Source organism: Anolis carolinensis, chromosome 2 (genome assembly GCF_035594765.1).
Source record: "Anolis carolinensis isolate JA03-04 chromosome 2, rAnoCar3.1.pri, whole genome shotgun sequence".
Classification (NCBI taxonomy): domain Eukaryota; kingdom Metazoa; phylum Chordata; class Lepidosauria; order Squamata; family Dactyloidae; genus Anolis; species Anolis carolinensis.
In genome coordinates this window covers 200968120-200989700 of record NC_085842.1, presented here as the reverse complement: position 1 = coordinate 200989700, position 21581 = coordinate 200968120, and the positions used below count along the sequence as shown (strand labels likewise).

Below are 21581 nucleotides of genomic sequence, written 5' to 3'. Positions count from 1 at the left end.
TTTTTCAGGTTACTCATGATTTTTTACTGGTTAACCAAATCCCCATGCAATAGCCGACATAGTGGAAGTGACCATGTTTTGACCTCGGAGATGTTTAATCAACATTTTCAACATGAACCTGGTGTAATCCTCCAAAACTGACATAAGAATCTGATTCCCCAGGTTAAACTTCATAAGAAAAACTTAGGTTTTATACAATTTACAATGTTTCCAGGTATATAACAAACATGGTAATTTGTGCTTGCTCTAGAAGTTTACACTTTATCCTAACCAATCAAGTATATTTTGAATAACTAGATACCAGGTTAAAGGTATTTTACATAGTTTTAAAAAATGTAATAATGTATATGGGTCATAGATCTTGATTTTTAGATATTCCAGTTTAAAATGAAAATAAATGCATAAGAGATCTTTCAAAATGCTATATCTCTAATTCTAATCAACATTTTAATTGTGAAATTTGAACAAAATTATATATCTGTATTATGTAGTTTCATTTGTTTTTACCCCATGTAATTATTTTTAATAGTTTTTGAAATATTATTTAAAAAACACCTGAAAGTGGTCACATCACTGCTCTCTTGGTCTTCTCCCTTTCAGAGCTCTCTCTTACATCCACCTTCTTGTTCCTCTTACTGGGGTATAAAAGGAAAGCATTAAAGCTGCTGTGGCCATTCCAAACACAGCTGTCCTACTGTATAATTTTAAAGCCCTATTAGTTGCTGTTAGTGTTTCCTTTCATCCACCTGACTCCAGAAGATGCCTGAATGTCTATCAAAGCAACTGAATGTTTTTGAGTTCATGGCAAAAAAGAAAAAGCCTAATATTGAAGACCAAGAAGGCAGCAGATTGAGAACCATTGCAGCAGCTGGTACAGATGAAGACCCCAGAACATGCACACCTAGATTGTGGGTGAAAATGGAGGAAACTGTGGAAATTGCAGTGTCAATCACTGCTTCATCTAATCCAAGCTCTGCCAAAGAAACCATGGGAATAGTGCAAAGACAAGAAGCTGTGTCATTGTTAGACCTTGAACTTTGTATGAACAAGATTGCTTCTCATGACGAAGTGAAAGCTCAATTGATGCAAAATCCATGGACTCCATTGGCAGGATATGTATTTCATGTGGATATGAAGAGGCATCTAAGATTTCTACCCAAATGGTTCAATAGATTTCCCTAGTTAGCCTACTCATTTCATGTACAAGGTGCACTCTGTAAGTACTGTGTGGTGTTTGGAGGAGAAGTTGGGGGCAAAGATAGTCAAGCTTTACCCCCAAAATCATTTGTATGATGGAAAGATACAATATACATCCCAAGAAAGCTTCTATCATCCCTTCAGTTTAGCAAAATATTACAAAGAGTAGATACAGACATTTTTGGTAGCCTGCAACATGTTGACAGTCTCTTAGAATATGCCAGGGAGATGCACACGGAATTTATGAAAAAATTTCAGAGCATCTTTGACACAACAAGATCAGTGGTGGAGTCTATGGGTGGAGAAGTTGGGGTTTCTCACATCTGTTCAAGACAGACTTGTAAAAACAACATCCAGGCAACTTCACCAATACCAATAGGATATAGGCTAAATGTGTACATCTCACTTCTGATCTTTTTCTGCAATCAGCTTCAAGAAAGGTTTACAAGGCACAGGGAAGTACTGGAACTGCAAGTGTTCCCCCTACTAACTGTGGCCATTGAAAATCCAACTTGAACAAATGCACAGAACTTTACAATGAATGCCTTCAAGATACTGACACACTGATGGAAAAGTTTGACCTGTGGTGTAGAAAATGGAAAAAGATTACAACTGCAGAAAAACCATCAAATGCACTAGAAGCATATCTTGTACGTGATAGACAGCTTTTTGAATGTTGATAGTGTCAACAACTACAAAAGAAAGATCATGTTCAATTCTTAAATGTTTGAAAACATACATAAGAAGGAAGAAAGACTGACTGAAATTATACCCTTGAGTGTCCGCCGAAGTTTATCGATAGAGCCTGATTTCTGTCAAAGTATATTGGCACAGTTTTCAAGTGTTTTCAACAAGTGTTGTGGTGTTCTTTTGTAACCACTAAATTACCAATTAAGAATCATTTTCAGTGTTCTTTTAGACTTAAAACTTTGTAGCTAAAATATAAATTTCATTTAATTAAGTCTATAAAAATATAGAATGAGTCATAGAATTTAAATTATTTTGTTTTATAGACCTACATTATTCGCTAAAAATGTTTCAACACCCCCACCCCCAAAAAATTTTCTGGGTACGGGCTACTGGAGTTTTGCATTATTAAACAGCAATTATGCATTTTCTCCTTCTGATCACTGGATCCAAACAATTTCTTTATTCCAGATGGCCATTTGCCCACAATATAAAATTGTATATAAAAATATCTTACGCTATACATTCAGCTTTACCTCTATGGCTGGCTCTCCTTCACTGATAATTTGTGTGCCATTAAATTCTAGGAGTGAAATTTTTGTGCCTAAAAGTAAAGATCTCATTTTCATATTGCAGCAATCATGTTCTCAAGTAGCCTCATTAAAATGACACAATATTGTGTCAGCATGAAAGAGGGCTGTGAAATGAGGAAAAATATTTCCTTTTTTTGCCAGTTCAACCAGTTCTGCTCCTCTTCTAGAAGCTAGCCGATATTTTGAACTGTGCACAAACTGAGGTCCGGGAGACTAATGAAGCCTTTTAACCTCACTGCTTGCAATGCACAATCTTTAGTACAACCAAATGCTGTAATTATTGGAAACCTCAGAAAAATGTCTTCTTGTGGAAGAGTTTTAATGAAGCTATTAACTCTGCATAAAATGCCACATAGTAGATTTTGAAATAGACAGATGCTCCCCTATTCCTGAAATGCTAATGCATAACACAGATTTAAACCAATCTGCCCTCATGTTGTAGAATGTCAAACCAAAGAGGGTATTTTGCTTGGAAGGCCATGTCACACTCAACTTCATCCCTTCATTTTATCCCCTCACAATTGAAGGATGGAGTATCTTCTTAAATATTCACACTTGGAGATCACAGAATTGGAAGTTGGAAGAGACCACAAGGGCCATTCAATGCAACACCCTGCCATGCAGGAATAAATGGTCAAAGCATGCCCAACAGATGACCATACAGCCTTTGTATAAAAAAAAACCTCCAAAGAAGGAGACTCACCCACAATCCAAGGCAACACATCTTACTGTTGAAGAGTTCATACCATCAGGGTGTTTTCCTATTGTTTAGGTAGAAACACTTTTCTGATAATTTGAATCGGTTGCTTCATCTCTGGAGCAGCAGAAAGCAGATTTGCTTCCTCCTCTATGTGACATCCTTTCAAATATTTAAACATGGCTATCTCCTTATCTCTTAACCTTCTCTTCTCCAAGCCAAACATATCTGACTCTTTAAGCTGCTCCTCATAGACTCCGGCTTTCACACCTTTAATTAATTTGGTCACCGTTCTCGGGACATGTTCTAGCATGTCAATATCTTTCTTGAATCCAGAATTGGATTCAATATTCCAGGTGACCTAAACATGGTATATCTCTAGAAAGAGAAAGGCCCTTTCTTCCACCAGTCTCTGGAATGTTTGTGGTATGTTACATTTTCTAATACTGTGTAAGGAAACATCTAGTACCTCTTTCTGCAGTGGTTTTGCCAGACTGCATGATTATATGAAGCTATGTGATGTTGTCACAGAGGTTAGCTGCAGTTACCCCTCCATCTCCCTTGTATAAGCACCTGGTTGCTCTCTCCCTCTCCCTTTACTGGCCTTCCTTTACTGGGCTTCCTTTACCTTCAACATCCCAGACAACACTGTAAGTACAGGAAATCCTTGAGACAAACATCTAACTTATGACTCATAATTAAGAATAGCGATGAGACAATAGGTGACAGAGAAATCTTCCCCTAGGAAGGGAAATAGACTCCTAGAAGAGTTACTATCATGGGGAAAAGGCATCTCAGCTGAAGATTTATCACCAATCCAAGTATCACAGGAACAGAAAGTGAGGTGAAATCTTCTGAACAGGGATACAGACAGCAAAACAAACACCACAGGGATGTTATTCCTTCCCTGTGCTATTCAAAGGTTAAAAAGGTTTTGGTTTTTTTTTGCCTGGAGTTACACTTTAAAAATTGTCATTGTTCTGACTTACATACAAATTCAATGTAGGAACAAACATACAAAACCTATCTTGTTCGTAATGTGGTGACTGCCTGTACACTGGTGGACATTTACACTCCACCAGCTTCAGATAGGGTCTTGGTTTCAGTTTTCGGAATTTCTTCTCTTATCCTTAATTTATGCCATCAAGTGGCATCACGCCAAGCTCTTTTGTACTGATTTGTACAGGTGAAGTGAGGGGAATCAGGATCATCCTTTTCTGTACTAGCTTTTCATAGGTACTGGACGTTTCACCTGTCTAGTTTACAAAGCACAGAAATTCAATGCCTTGAGGAATTAAAATTGTGATACTTACTGATCTGATCTACATCTTCTTGATTATTGTGAATACTGAAACACAGTTAAACTGGGTTTTAGACTTCTTTAAATTTTGTGGAAAAGTTATTTTTGTTTAAGAAACTATGCAAATCTTTATCTTAGGATAAAATGTACTATTAAGGGATATGTACTGTGCCTAAATATCTTAAAGGCACCAAATCCCACCTGTTTTTAAAAGGTAAACAGGGCTCTGATTAGTGCTTATAGGAGACAGCCAATGAATACCCAGTGCTATAGGATAAATTTCAGATGAAGGAGCTGGCTGAACTATCTCTGATTTTTATTTCCTATGAAAATAGTATGAAATTAATGGAGCCACCATAATTCAACAGATGACTTGAAGGCACACCCACACACTGAATATCCATTTAGAAATTTCATTGTACTATAAAATACATATGTTCAAAATGGTTAGGTATATATTTAAATGCATAGTGTTTTTATATATTTTTAAAAAAACACAGTAACGCAGACATGGAATGCAATAGATTGAGGAATGAAAACGTGTCAGAAATAGACAGATCTACCAGTCACCATGCAGAGCTTGCCTGTGTCAAACTTGATGAAATCTTGCCAGGTCGATCTGGATGGTGTCGTTCACCTTGATGATGGGGTCTGGGTAGCGGATGGTCCGGGCATCATGTGTGACAAGTGCGGGATGCCCTTGGTTCCCACAAAGATCTTCCTGACCTTGCACAGCTTGTACTTGGCCTCTTCCGGCGTAATCCGGTGAACTGCAAAGCAGCCCTTGGTGTCATACACCAGGCAGAAGTGTTCACCTGTCTTCTCAATGCTGATTACATCCATGAAGCCAGCAGGGGAGGTGATGGAGCCGGTGGAGCCAACTTGGGCCACATTGGGGTCATCACCACCCGGGAGCGGCACCCTGGCTCCTTTGATGTGGTCCACATGAAGGATGCCAACGGCAACAGCTTTGCACGCGGCTGTCCAACATCTTTGTCATTGGAAAGAGCAACAAGCCATGGACCTCCCTGCCCCGCGGGAAGGGCATCCACCTCACCATTGCTGAAGAGAGAGACAAGAGGCTGGCAGAGCAGCGGCTAAGCCCCCAAGTGCAGGCGCGGAACCCTCCCAGAGTTTCCTTTTTGGCAAATAAAACCTTTTCCAAACTTGGTTTATAAAAGGGGAAAAAAGAAAAAGAAATAGACAGATCTACTCTCATAGGTATACAGTGGCTGTAGATAAGAAAGAGAGGGAGGCACCACAGGAGTAGAAATGTAGCTTTGTTTTCTTTTTATGTGGAGTTGGAACTTCCAACTTTGATATTTTTAAACATGCCTAGCTGGTTATTGCCTATGCCCCCACTGCTGATAGCCTTTCAGCAGCTGCACAGTAAACAAATACAAAAGATAGCATCCAATTTTGATTTATGATATTGTTTTAAATGAGGTATTAAATCCTTTAATAGAAATGGCTAGGGCAGAAACCATTTTAGAGGTTTAATACAATCATTTATCACTGATCTCAATCTGCTGAATATATGGGGGGGGGGGGTGATCATCCTATACTTTAGTCCCTAAGATATATCCTTCTTGGAAATTGGATCTCATGTGTTAATACTCATTATGTTAAATTATGTTTGGTTGTGTGTGATGATATTTATGTCAGAACATAAAACATCTTTTCTTTAAATGAAATTTAATATAATGTGAGGAGTAATATTTATTATTCATGTAAGAACTGGAATTCTGTGATTGATAGGCTTGTAGTTCATATTTATTTATAAAGATTTTTCTTGTATGCATTTGTTGTGTGTGTGTGTGTATGTATGTATGTGTATGTATATATATGTATATATATACACACAAACACACACACACACATACAGGACCATAGCCAGAAAATAATTTAGGGGGCGGTTTGAAACTTTTTTTTAGCGAACCATGAAGAGTAGTTCAATAATGCAAAATAATGTAGAAATCAGGCTCCATCGATAAATGTCAGTTGACACTCAAGCCAGATAAACTTCAGTGAACACTAATGAGGATTTGGTTAACCATCTAAAATTCATGAGTAATCCAGGTTTTTTTCAAAAACTGAAAAATTTCGGGGGGGGGGGGGGGTTGAACCCCTTGCCTACAGCCGTGTGTGTGTGTGTGTATGTATGTATCTATCAACCTCATCATACAGGGCTTAAACTAGATGCCTTCACTGGTTAAGCCCTAGGTCAGCCACAGAGCCCACCAGCTCTCAACAAATGACACAGATGACTTCTGGCAGGGCTCCATGGATGTTCTAGGGTGTAGCCGGCACATGCCACCATAGTGGCAACACAGGAGGCTTCTCGTATTACCATCCCGGGAGCGGAATGAGCGCCCGCTGTTAGCCCCAGCTCCTGCCAGTCTAGCAGTTCGAAAACATGCAAATGTGAGTAGATCAATAGGTACCGCTCCGGGACTTCATCACATTAGAGGACACTGAATATGCATCTTGTCATGTTTCATCTGTAATCTCTCTGTAAACTGTGTCAAAATAAAGCAGGAGATGTAACATATCCCATCATACAAAGCTATCTCCTCCTGTCTTCAATTTTCCACCATGCAATTTCGTCATCACATGGTGTCCGATTTCTGTGATGAAATCAAGGATTTCCCCTCCCCCTGTTAAAAACTTCACTTTTTCTGGAAATTGTACAATACAGAAGGAACTTTTTCCCTAGGTAGAAGAAGCTATATGATGTTGAATGATGTCTTCTGGGCATGTCCTGGGAAGAACTACCGCTACTTTGTTTTGATAAGTATTTTGTTTCCACAGAAGCCTCAGCTATGGATGCCGCAGATGTCATTCTGCTTTGTGCACATTTACTTTGCTGAAGAAACATATGGGAGGCCAAGGAAGCAAAGGTGAAAGTGCAGAGAACCCAGAATGTTCTAGGATGACATGTCACAAGCAATCAAAATGAAATCCGAACAGATGAATGCTACAATGATCCATCACGCAAAAACTGATGCAATGTTTATGGTTTGAAACTATTTTGATCTGTCTTTAAAGTTGGATGGGGTGCAGACGGAAACCAGATGGAAACTCATGGAACAACAACAAAACAAAAGGATGGCAGGCATTTAATCCTATTAGAAACTATCAAAACTTGAGTGATCAAACACAGTGGGATGAAGTCCTTGTTCAAACTTTGTGTTGTACCTTATGGCTGCCTTTGCTGATTTTCACTTCACTATTAATTCCAACCCTTTCCTTGATTGATTTTTACTTCCAGAGTGAAACATTCCATGTTTCTACTACATAAACGTAAGATATAGGGTTTTTAAAAGGTTTTTAGTTTAATACTAACGGTAGAAAATTTTCACTGACTTTCCATGCCTAGTCATACTAGTGCATGCATACATATTTAGCCCTCAAATTCTTCAAACTGGCAACTCATGGCACAATATGCCCTTTGATTATTTCAGTTCATGGCCTGTGTGCTGAACCCTTCAGCCAAATTCCATTCCAAAGTCAGTTATTAGGAAACAGTCAGTAATCACGTGCTTTATTATTTCCATTTTTAACTACACTAGGCAAAGAAACTGAACCTCAGGTGAACTGCAATTGGTTCCTCTCAAAGATAAGCACCTGAAGCCTAACCCTGCCAAGACACAAGTGTGTGCTTTCCACCTACGTAACCGTGAAGCCAATAGGAAACTGCAAGTTGCTTGGGAAGGCCAAGAACTCGAACACTGTTTCCATCCTAAATATCTTGGTGTCACCTTAGATCAAACGCTAACATACAGGAAACACTGCATGAACACCAAGCACAAAGTTGCTGCATGCAACAACATCCTGTGGAAACTTACTAGCAGCGCATGGGGTGCAGACTCACAAGTAGTAAGAACATCAGCCCTTGCCTTGTCTTACTCAACTGCTGAGTATGCCTGCCCTGGTTGGCACAAGTCTACTCATGCGAAGCAGGTGAACATAGCATTGAACAAAACATGCAGAATAATCACAAGGTGCCTTAAACTTACACCTGTTGATAAACTCTACAAGCTAGCTGGCATTGCCCCCCCCCCCCAATGTACGATGGGAAGTTGCTGCTAATTGTGAGAGATATAAGGTCACTGTAAAAGCCATCCACTGTAAAAGCCATCCTCCTTCCAGTAGACTCAAATCAAGGAAAAGCTTCATTTCCTCTTAATGTTCCTCCAGCAACAGCAAGAATATCCCTCTGGGCAACTAAACTAGGCAATCCCAACTGGATGCCCCCCCCCCTCCAATGAGGGTCTGCCTCCAGGGGCAAACCAAGAATGGGCAACTTGGAAGTCCCTGAACAGACTCAGAAGCGGAGTAGGCAGATCAAACGACAACCTGGCAAAATGGTACTGCCTGGAGGAATCCTCCACCTTGTGCAACTGTGGAGCAGAACAAACAACTTTGCATATGTATGCTTGCTCACAGTGTCCTGCCTCATGTATGGAGGAGTTGCTTAAAGCTACGGACAATTTGGTCGCTGTTGCTTGCTTTTGGTCTAAAACGATTTAGCTGCTTGTGATTCCTTTATTAAACTTATTATCCAGTGCTTTTGACACGAAATAAATAAATCTCAAATTAGTAACTAATTTGTGATACATTTAGCGTATGTATAACAAGACATTTTATGCTGTTATTGAAACAGGCTGTAAAGAGCCAAATGGTTGTTGCAAAATACTTTTTGTGTAAACAACTTTTGTCAAAATATAATACACGTCCTATTTCTTTTAACTATTGACCAACTAAGACCCTGTGCAGGGAAAGTAGATACTATAAATCAAATTAATCAATCAATTTAATCAGTCAATAAATACTCAAAAGTACCAGAAGTGCAGTATGAGGTGAACATAATGCATGTCAACAAAGCAGATTTCTCAAATGGATGTAGCAGCTCTCCCCCACCTCCAAATTTGCCAGAGACTGAGATGAAATGCAAAATGGCTTTATTTGCAGACTGTTGATTGCTATTTATTTTAAATCGGCAAAGATCTACATCAGACTTGATATCAGTGCTTGCCAACTTTCAGGTTATAAGATCAACTGGTAAAAACCTATTACATTTGTTGGAACATTGCCAGCTAATCTTTGTTTTACTGATTTATCTATCACTGGGGGGGGGAGCCTAAATACCCTAAAGGCAATAAATCCCATTTGATCTTGGAAGCTATGCAGGGTCAGCACTTGTTAGCACTTTGATGGGAGACCGGCAATGAATGTCGGGTGCTGTAGGTTATAATTGAGAAGAAGGAATGGGAAAAACACCGAGTGTTCCTTGTCTAAGAAAATCTTATGAATTTTATGGAATTGTTGTAAGTCAACAGGCAACTTGATGGCAGCCATGAGCATACATATGCACACACATTCAATTAGAAAAAAAAACCCTTGAAAATTATTTAGGCACTAAAATAACCAATTGGTCAGATGTAGCAATGTACCTATGGGTAAAAAAGATACTTATTAATAAAAATACAAAACATTTCATTCAGATTCCTCAAAAATACTTTGAACAAATTGATCAGCCTTTCAGGAAATTTTCATGGGTTGTTGTGAATTTTCTGGGCTGTATGGCCATAATCCAGAAGCAATCTCTCCTTCAACAACACAATTTTCATGGGGTTCACAGGTTAGACATATAGACATAATACGTAACTAAACATAATAATAGACCACATATCATACATACCGTTGTACTATTATTTATATTGCAAAATAGTTTTATTCTTCCTAATCTTTGAGTCCAAAGCAATCTTTTTTTGGTAATGCAAGATAAGTACTGTCAGGCTAATGGAGGAAGAGGACTCAAAACAAAAGTAATCATGGCTGCTTCACTATAGAAAATTTGGCAGCATTGGCTTCAAAGTATCTTTCTTTCTCCTCGTATTATCATTATGCAACGATTGCCACCAGGCAGACATTTTTATGTCAGCAGGGTTTAGATCAATTTCCGCATAATTAATTCACTTTCCTATACTCTCATTGCTTATAAATCCATTATGTGGAAAACCTGGATAAATAAGGTAGTTTATCTAACTCAGCTGCTATCGATAATAGCCTAAATCTGAATGATACATCTAACTAGAGTCATTGAAACAATTTAGTTTACCTATGTGTTAACTCACCAGTCCGCAACTGATTCAATGGGTCTGCTTAAATTGGGAGTAACCACCAACAGGGTTTCAGTCATTGCCTTTGATACACCACAGAGGAATTCCTGTTTCTTCCTACTGTAGTTTAGGCATAGCATTCTCTCAAAATTTGGACCAGATTTATCAAGGGTGTTTCCACATTGTAGAATTAATGCAGTGTAACACTGCCTTATCTTCCCTGGCTCAATGCTATGGAATCCTGGTATTTATAGTTTTGTGAGGTACAAGCACTCTTTGGCAAAGCAGTTAAAGACCTTGTAAAACCCGAACTCCCATAATCCCATAGCATTGAGCCATGGCAGTTAGAGCAACATGAAATTGCATTAATTTTTCAGTATAGATGCAATGATCTCTCAAAGTTTATCTACATGGTACTAAAGACAGATATTCCGCATACAACAAATACATTAATTTATTCAAAACTCTTCATCTCCCAATTTAAATTCTAATAACGACAGATTGAAAACTGAACTGAGAACCAACTAAAGACTCCGCATTGGACACTTGCCCAATTACATATTCAGCTGAGGCTTGTGCAGCAAAAATATGTTTAAAAACTATATAGGGCCCCAGTTCTTTCTCAGTAATTGAAAACCTAAGAATACCACAAATCAATACCTGGATTCTACTCAGAAAAAATACTTTACACAAATAACAGGCATGCTTTCAATCAATTTGGCATAGTTTTATTTAATGCTGTTATGAATAACTTTTCAATAACTTTAAAGCATAGATTCTTCTTATTACAATTTTCCAGTATGAGAACAGGTATCAGAACTTTTACACAAAGAATGATATTGGACATACAGATATACAGATTCTATGCAACTAGACTGGATCCACAAACAACCTAGTTACATTAGCTAATAAACAAAGGGGAATTACATTTTTACTCAGCATTCACATTACACAAACACATTAATTCATCCTCATACTTACATCACCCTTTCTCCCGCTGTCTCCTGGTGAAGAACCTGCTTAGGGCCAGACCCTGCTATCCCTGCAGCCTGCCAATACAGAGTTCCAAAACTTCCAAAACTTCCAAAATGCATCCTCTTTTCCGAAGAACAATGCCAAGGATCAGATTGTTTTCCCTACAGCAGAAACTGACTCCCTGAAAATGTATCATGACTCCAAAATTGCACTCCCTTCTCTTCCTTTGAGAAAAGGAGCAAGTGACCAGACTTCTGCTTTCCATTGCAGATCTGCCACTCCCATATAACACTATCTCTCTCTCCTTCCCATGGAGAAGAGCGGTGGGCTTGAATCCTCCGGTCTGATACAATTTTGGAATATTAGAGGGTCTCTTATATAGCAACTAGCTGTGCCTGGCCACGCGTTGCTGTGGCGAAGTATGGAGGTATGGGAAATAAAGTACTGAGGAATTGGTGGTAGTTAAGGTAAAGGGTAAAGGTTTTCCCCTGACATTAAGTCCATTATAAATGGGTTATATAGCTGTGCGGAAGGACCTTGAGTCTACACTGCCATATAATCCAGTTCAAATCTGATAATCTGTATTTTATAGGCAGTGGGGAAGAGGCCTAAGTGAGGCCTAACTCTGCCTGTGCCCTGGGCTGAGTGGGTTGCTAGGAGACCAAGTGGGCAGAGCTTAGCCTTCTAACTGGCAGTAATTGGATAAAAAAATCATTCCTCTCCCTCTAATTAGGACTTTATTTTTCTTTTCTGTTGTATGAACGTAGAGGCATGGATGAGAGGTTGTGCTGCCAAGTTTAGTGTTTCTGGGATGTGTAGTTTTGTTGTTTTGTCCTAGGCCGAAATTTCATTACCCTTATATATATATATAGATATTTCCTGCTGATAGTGTTCCAAAGTTGTAAATAACTGATAAATGTTTTTCCAGCCTGAAACATGTTGATTCCATTTGTTCCTGGCAGATGTTGACTCTCCTTAATTGGTGTTGGTAAATGTAAGGAGCCTTGTGTTGACTTCCTTCTTAGTGTAAAGAAAATTGTAAACATTTCCTTAAACTCAGAGCCATTTTCTCTGATAATGTAAACACGTTGTTTTCCCCAAAAGTTCAACAGTTAATCATTTGTCAGAGTTCTCATCGGCGACTTTTAATTATAGTCCATGAATTCTTCACCTCCTTCTTTTAGTTTTCCAGGCTTCAATCTTTGGATGGCATCTCTAGACTATATAGATCCAAACCATACATCTTTCATACAATTCCATTCAAACCATACATCATATTTCATGACAATGCTACATGGAATAAAAATCTGACTTGATATTGTTCTGCAGAGGAAGACAATGGTGAACTACCTCTGAGTATTCATCACGTAAGAAAACCCGATGAGCTTTGTGAGGTTGCTGTAAATCAACAGATAACTTGGAGGCACATATACATAGGGTATAATATACATTCAAATTGTTTCAATCCCTTCTTTTCTCTTTATCCTTTATTTGTCTCTCTTCAGATTTTTTGTCCTGGTTGTTAAGTAATTTACAGCAAATGTGACTACACAGATTTATATCTTTGCATCTGCGACTTTGAAACTATAAAACAGTATGCTGTGAGGGATGGGATTAGAACATGCATGCATCTATCTATCTTTTGCGAGAGAATGTTAATTACACTTAGTCAAGTGATTGAAACTAAAAGGCTGCCAGGTCTGGAGCATTCAATGTCCAGAGAGTTCAGGGTCAAAATCCATTATATTAATCATGGTGTCAAGAAAGGCATGCCATGCTGAGGTCAAGAAAAAAAATCTCTTCACATAGTTTTTAAAAAAGGGTCTTACAATGCTTTCAAAGACACTTGACAATGATCATGCAATGCACTAATATTTTCCATGTACTGCTTTAAGCAAAAAACTATGGTTAGCTACAATGCCTGTGTAGTGTACATATATAAAGAGAAAGAGCAGCATGAATTCCCTTTGCTGGTTCCAGCTAGATAGATCCATTGAATCAACTGTTTAATAGTAAGTTAACACATGAATGCCATTTCCTAATTGGTTCTATCATAAAAACATCGAAAAAGGTTTATTAACTGTAATTTTTTTGTTTTTGCTGGACATCCTATATCACATTTTGCTATAGGTTTTCAAGTAATATCTCACTGAGTCTCAACCAATTCAACATAGATTGTGGCAGCCACAAAAGCAAAGTTTCTGGAGTATTCAAAATAAGTACGTCACAATTAAACAGGAATAACACTTTCAAACCAGAAACAGATTTTTTTTCAAATTTTGTTACATAGTGTAAGCTAGACTAAAAAACGTAATTATGCTTTTTAAGACTCTGAGTCATGCAGAAAAGATATACTTGAGCTCTTGTTCATTTTTGTACACTATTTTATCAGCATCTCTACCATATTAGACACTAATCCCCATATTTGATATGGATATAATTATTTTAGGGAAAAATCTCTTTGAGATTCGTTTTGAATGCAACTATTTTATTCTTAAAACCTGGGGGGGAAATAAAGAAAATACTTCTAGATTCAAGTTCAGCATACAACACTCATTTAATGTGTGATCCTATTTTTATCATGTCAAACATGAAGTCAAAGGTCCAGGCACAATGGAACAGAACACATGTACAACTATTGTCTGGAAAGACTTTACGATTTTTAAGTATTGCCTACATACCCTAAAGCACATGAGCCAAATCCAGCCTGCCATATATTTTTATGTGGCCCTCCAGATACTGGACTATAACTCCTACATTCCTCCATCATTGGACATGATGACAAGAACTGATGAGAGTTGTGATATAGCAATATCTAAAAGGCTGCAATTTTTTTCTGTTTAGTCAGAATAGTGTGATTTGAATTTAGATGCAAAGCTTGTGGATAGGATATTTGGCTTTGAAATGTCCTTGAACCTTTACTGCAACCACAGAGCTACAAGTGCTATTGGGTTGTAATTCCCATGTACCTCAGTTGACAATGCAGATAAAAAGTAATGGGAGTTGTTGTTCCATAAAACTGGGTAAAAACTAAAGAGTGCTGATCACTATGTAAAAAATATATATCTGTATCCACGGATTCTCCATCCTTGAATTCAACAGCCTTTTGAAGGCAAACATAAGGCTGAGGTGGCTCTCAGTGAAAATGAGTTTGACACCCCTGCCCTAAAGGCACGAGATCTTGTCTGATCCCCACAACCATGGGTTAAGGCTCCCAGCATGCCTAGGCTCCAAAAGATCAATTCAGACATTAGCCCTGTGTCCTCGCTCTGGGTACTTTTGCAACTGTGTAGATGAGTAAAAAGTCATTACCAGAGGTGCCCTCTGGGACCATCTAATCAGACCTCTCCAGGTCACAGATTTTGGGGTAAAAAAGTTAGGTAGGGCCAATTCTAGTCAGTATTTCGATGGGAAACTGCCAATGTATATTGGGTGCTGTAAGTTGTTTTCAGAAGAAGCTAGCAAAAATACTTCTGACTTGAAATCACGTGCACCCACACAAAAGAGGAAACCAACACTTCTGTTGTATCCAACAACTTGCATGCTGCTCCTGTGTACAAGGACCACTTCTCATATACATCTGAGTCAAGCCACCACTGACTGGGGTATAGGTGGAACCAGCAACTTCCTATCCAGATCCTTGAACTGCATGCCACTATCATATAATCATAGAATCGTAGAGTTGGAAGAGACCTCATGGGCCATCCAGTCCAACCCCCTGCAAGAAGCAGGAAAATCTCATTCAAAGCACCCCCTACAGATGGCCATCCAGCCTTTGCTTAAAAGCCTCCAAAGAAGGAGCCTCCACCACGGCCCCAGGGAGAGAGTTCCACTGCCGAATCTCCTTTCCTGTAGTTTGAAGCCATTGTTCCACTTCCTAGTCTTCAGGGCAGCAGAAAACAAGCTTGCTCCCTCCTTCCTATGACTTCCCCTCACATGTTTTTACATGGCTATCATGTCTCCACTCAGCCTTCTCTTCTGCAGGCTAAACATGCCCAGCTCTTTAAGCTGCTCCTCATAGGGCTTGTTCTCCAGACTATTGATCATTTTAGTTGCCCTCCTCTGGACCCATTCCAGCTTGTCAACATTTCCCTTCAATTGTAGTGCCCAGAATTGGACACAGTGTGATTCCAGGTGTGGCCTGACCAAGGCAGAATAGAGGGGTAGCATGACTTCCCTGGATCTAGATGCTATACCCCTATTTATGCAGGCCAGAACCCCATTGGCTTTTTTCGCCATCACATCACATTGTAGGCTCATGTTTAACTTGTCCATGAGGACTCCAAGATGTTTTTCACACATACTACTGTTGAGCCAGGCGTCCTCCATTCTGTATCTTTGCATTTCATTTTTCTGCCTAAGTGAAGTATCTTGCATTCGTCCCTGTTGAACTTCATTTTGTTAGGCTGACCACCTCTGTTCTCCCTCACCAACAGTATTATTCTTAGAATTCTACATAAATACAGGACTTTCAACTCCACCTTAAATAAACAGGATTTGGACCCATTTGGTTCAGTTTGTAGCTGAACCAATTAAGCACCATATATACTCATTTATTAAAAGTCAACCTCATATATAAATCAATATGTTTGGAGGGCAAAATGATGTATATTTATATGACACATGGATAAGTCGGAGGTCATTCTCCACTTTACTCAAGGAAAGGGGTGATTCCTTATTAGATAAGAGTACTGTACTTACACTGACCTGTGGATAAATTGGCCAAGGTATTTTAGTCACTTTTTAATAAACTTTTAAACTTACACATGACTGTAATACTTATACAGTATTTGCTGTTCTAGACTTGTGGCAATTATATGAGGCTGCCTGTAAAATTATGTGTCTATTTGGAAGTCTGGAAGAGAGTAAAAGAACAAAAGTTAATCTAAATCAGTCTTTGTAAGCAAACTCCATTTAATGTAAATGCTCCAGTTTATGGAACAGGAAGGCCATATCCATAGATTCTGTATCCTTGGATTCAGTCATCAATGGCTTAAAAATACCCCCCCCCCCCCAAAAAAAAAACTAAATCCAAAAAGCAAACCTTGATTTTGCCATTTTAGATAAGGGACACTAATTTACTATGTCCTTGCACCCACTCTATTGGAAGTTACATATTTATATATCTCTTTTACTCTTTGTTAATGTTGTCCTCTCCATATATTACACCATGGATATTCACCCCCCCCCCCCATTTCCTTCCATTTAAAAAACAGAGACTAAAGCTATAATCTTTTCACTGCTATCAACTAGAAATCAAAGTTTATGACCAATGGACAAACAATGGCTGGCCTATATTTCAGGAAGTCAATAAAAGAAAAGTAAGAAACCTTTTGTGAGGAATTCACACACGGTTCTTTATGTTGGAAAATGGTTTTGAACATTCTGACCTTTTAGAATAATTTAGCTGGGCAAATTGGGATGAATTCTCTTTTTAAATTAATGATGATTTCCGGCAACTTGCTCTAAATTGTGGCATGCTGACCAACTGGGCTATTCTAAACCCTCTCCCCTCCCACTGAGAACTATTTTTGACCAGAATGAGAATGTGCTCTGCAAGCAAAACTCAAAAGGTCTAAGCAAACTAGAACCTATAACTAATTGTTGACACAGTCATGAATTTTTAGTGTTTCTCAACCTGTGGGTCCCCAAATGTTTTGGCCTTCAACTCCTTCAAGGTGAGAAGGGCAGAATATAAATACTGTAAATAAATAATAAATAAATAAACTCCCAGAAATCCTAAGAGCTCGTAAACTGGCTGGGATCTCTGGGAATGGTAGGCCAAAACAACTAGGGACCCATAGGTTGAAGTCACTGAGACTAAGGGCAGTTCCTCTCAAGAGCCAGGGCTCAGATTCCAAGGATGAAGATAATCTCGCCGCTATCCTATGGAATTGCAACCTTGAGAGAAACAAAGGCTGGAATCCAGTGCTGTTGGGTTGTAATTCCCAGTGAGAAGAGAGAGAAAAGAGTAGAGCAATGTTGTTCTTTAAGACTCCTTGCCAAACAAAAGGAGGCAGTACTCTTAATCATGAACAACTGTCCAATTTAAAAAATAGCTCTGAGCCTCATTTCCTACTGGAAAGAGCTGTCTACTTTGCGGCTTAACATCTGTACATTTCTGCTCTAGATTATTGAGATCCTAACTATTGGACTGGCTGACAACCTTGTTTGATTCACAGACCTCCAACTGGCTTGACTTCTCTCCTTGATGTCTGTCTTGCACACAAACTCTTATAAGCAAGAACCCTTCCAAAGGCTTTTGTTGATTTACTGCCCTGTCTTAGCTGCCATTATCTAGGGGGGTTCAGAAGTAATTGCTTCTGAACTCGGACAGTTCCCCCACACTGCCTTCTTAATGAACATCTCTGTGTCCTCGGTATCTTCCCCTGTACCAGGCTCCTGAAGAAAAGAACAGACAGTCCAATACTTTTCACTGTCTGAGATACAGCAGCAAATGATGTGCCTGTCCATTCACATCTAGGTGATCTACGAATTTTACTACATGAGACAAAAAAAAAAACCCCAAAGCACCTACCCCTGTTCCTGATCATAATAAAATCAAATAACCTACCACCTGAAGTAGCTGATTCCTCTGCTTAATGGTCAATTCCCAGAAAAGAATTTTGTCTTACTGGCGAGAGCTGGTATAAATAAACTTGAGAACACTACAAATACTTGATAACAATATATAACACGATTTTTGGCCCTGGGTTATAAATGTGATTTCCTAATTGGTTCTATCATAAAAACATGGGGAAAGTTTATTAAACTGCAAAAACGTTGTTTTTGCAGGACATCCTGCAGCACATTTTGCTATAGGTTTTCAATGAATATCTCAAGTCTCAATCAATTCAACATAGTTTGTGGCAGCCACAAAAATGGAGTTTCTGGAATATATCAGCTACTTTCAAAGTAAATATTGTACAATTAAACAGGAATAACACTTTCAAACAAGAAACAGATTTTTTCCAAATTTTGTTACATAGTATAATCTGCATAAATCCACCACTGCTAAAGTTCAGCACAAAGAAGTATTTCAGACCATCTATTTACTTTTGGGAAAGAAAAAATAATAGTACCCTTGCTTGCTTCCATACTTTTTAAATTCTATGTTGCTGTGAGTTTTCCGAGCTGTATGGACATGTTCCAGAAACATTCTGGAACATGGCCATACAGCCAGGAAAACTCACAGCAACCCAGTGATTCCAGCCATGAAAGCCTTCGACAACACATTTTTTATTTTGTTTGTAAGATCTTTCCTATATCCTAATTTCTGGACCATATATTGAGTCAAAACATTTGTAAAGAGTTACAGTAAAAATAAACTGGTTTATAAAAGAACGACTGATTTATTAGTCAGGAAGTAGTTATTTGAAAAGAAATGTCTTCAACAGGCAGCAAAAAACAGAGAAGTGTTAGGTGATACATGTCTAACCTCATTCAGAAGAATAGTGCACAGAATGGGAATTCAAATTCAATTCCCGCAAGATGTTACTGCTGCTGCAGAGCTATGTGGAGTATCTGCTTTCACATAATACGCTTTTATTGATTAGATATTAAAATGTTAGGAGGAGCTTATCTTTGCTTCTGCAAGAATGAAAAATGTTAACTGTTGTTGCCTGACTGGGTAAGACTAAGCACATTTTTTGTTTTGCATTTCTGAAGATTTTTCACATTTAACAAATTTTGTTTGTGTAAAATATTTTTAGTGCAAAAAACATTATAAAAGACAACATTTTATACAAAAATAGATTTTTGTGCGATCCCCACCCCACAAACCAAACATGGCATTATGGTTTTGGGGTTGGAATTCTGTGGCTGTCTTATGCATGTTTAAATTGTTAACCTGGGAAAAATGGAATCAGATTTTATTCTTTTCTCTCTCTTTTTTTGTGGTTCTTTCATCTACAAATAAAATAAGAGATTTACATCACCAGACTAAGCATTAAAGGTGGAACTTTACCTTAGGGGTGTCAAATGAAGAATATATCATTATATTAAATCTTTTGCTTGTGGAACTAGCATATGAATTCCAGTTCTAGCTGTTTCCAGAACAGAAATGTCTCAATAGCACTACACAGCTCTAGTAGGGAAACAACTTGGATTATATCAGAAGTCTAACTGGGGTCAGGGGAGGATAATGATTCCTGCAATAAATCAAATGCTTTCCTCTTCAGATTTTCTGAAAGTTGTAACTGCGTGAGCTTTAGCTGGGATTTGGGAGCATTTCCCATTATGTTCAATAAAGCAAGTGTTTCCTTGTGTGCCCTGTCTCTGATATATTTTTCGAATTTATTTCAAAGGCTTTTTTTTTGCTATTCTTTACACCTTTGAGTAGAAAATGACAATAACCTCACACATACCAAGGAAATGAATTTGCTGATCTTAGGAGACAGGTTAATCCACATAAATTAGGGTTTAACCTTTACTTTTTGTATTAAAAGAGTGACCTATCTCTTAGCCATCTCCGAATATCTGTCATAATAAAAGAAAAGCAATTTATATGTGTGTTCCCTTATTCATCTTTTCCTTTCCATCAGGGTAGGGAGATTACGTGGAACCTAAATGGCAGCTAGCAGTTTCCAAGAGAGAGGTGTGTTGAATTTTTTTTCCTTTGTTTTGCGTGTATGTGACTTTGTATCACCAGTCAATTTATGACAATCCCCATAGATCTCACACGGTTTTCTTAGACAATGAATATTCAAAGGCATATTTGCCAGTTATTTCCTCTGAAATATAACCTACAGCACCTTGTGCAGTCCCTGGTACCTGTGGTGGTTCCATACACATGCTGGCCCTGCTTAGCATCCAAGAGCAGACAGACTCTGGTTCCTTTAGAGCAGTGTTTCTGAAACTCTGCTGCTACAGGTGTTTTGAACTTCAGCTCCCAGAAATCCCATGTTGTCATACAGCCTGAACCTGAGGCTGATGGGTTCACTGATGGTGTGAATTGTGGGATTTACTATAAGGTTTCCTGGGCACAAAATGATGAAAATTCAAGTCAGAGAAATGATCGTTCTCTCTCAGAAAAATCTCCCAGAAAGTACAGGGCTCCAAGGTCAGCCAGAGGAGACAGAAACTTCAATATTAGAGAAGGAGACAGGGGAGGAAATAAGTAATATGGAAAGCTCCCAGGGTTCAACACCTGGAGCTGTGAAGTTCAACAAAAGTCTTTGTTTGCAGATTAGAACAGAAAATAAACAGCTCTGGTCATAGTGTCTATGTGGGAAAGTTGAAAAGAGAATTCATGGGAAGTGAAATGACTTCATAGCTACCTATTAATTGGCAAGTTGTTTTCCTAAGAGGCAGTTCAGGCAACGTAGCATTCAAGAGAGAAGCTAGGCCTGAGTTCTCTGGTTCTTGTCAAGCCTTGGTTTTACATTCAAGTATCTCGGAAGCTTTTTATGCTCTTGTTTTTATATACCCTTGCTCACGTTTTACCAAGCATACCTTTGTTTGTGGATTTATGCTATACCTGTGATTTTTTGGCTATTTCTGAACTATATTACCTTGGGATTTGCATGAGACATTTGGATTACTGCCTGGTTATCACCCTTTCCTGGACCAACCCCCAGAGTCAGACACAACTAGACTTAATGTCAGGGGAAAACCTTTAGCTAGGCCCTTCCTCTTGTATTGTTCAGAATATAAAATGAGCTATCCATGGTATTGAACCCAATTACTGAAATTCAGAACTTTTAATAGCCCCTTTAAAATTCAAACCAAGCATCCATGTACATAACAAAATTAAAGCACTTTGATACCACTAACTGCCATGACTCAATGTTATTGAATCCTGGGATTTGCATTTTGGTGATGGAACAGCCCCATTTGGCTGTTTTTGCAAAGTTACAACTCCTGTGATTCTAAAGCATTTAGCCATTGAAGACAACGTGGTGTCAAACTGCATTATTTATAGTACATATGCATCCTAAAACTGATAGCAGATCCAGTGTCTCCTTGACATGGAAGCCAGAGATAGACTGAACAGGGTGTGTTGTTCT

General features: G+C 38.5%; 1 protein-coding gene across 5 annotated transcripts in view; it reads right to left on the bottom strand.

The window, feature by feature from the left end:
• LOC100562246 (neuronal acetylcholine receptor subunit alpha-7) overlaps positions 1 to 21581 on the bottom strand; it is a 208657-nt gene that overhangs the window by 97921 nt on the left and 89155 nt on the right. Inside the window, exon 1 of one of the 5 annotated variants that reach the window (XM_008118702.3) lies at positions 556 to 641. The exons of the other annotated variants lie outside the window; for them this stretch is intronic. The gene's annotated coding sequence lies outside the window, so the exon portion shown is untranslated. Of the gene's footprint in view, positions 1 to 555; positions 642 to 21581 lie in introns of those variants that run through there. 5 annotated transcript variants of the gene reach the window in all.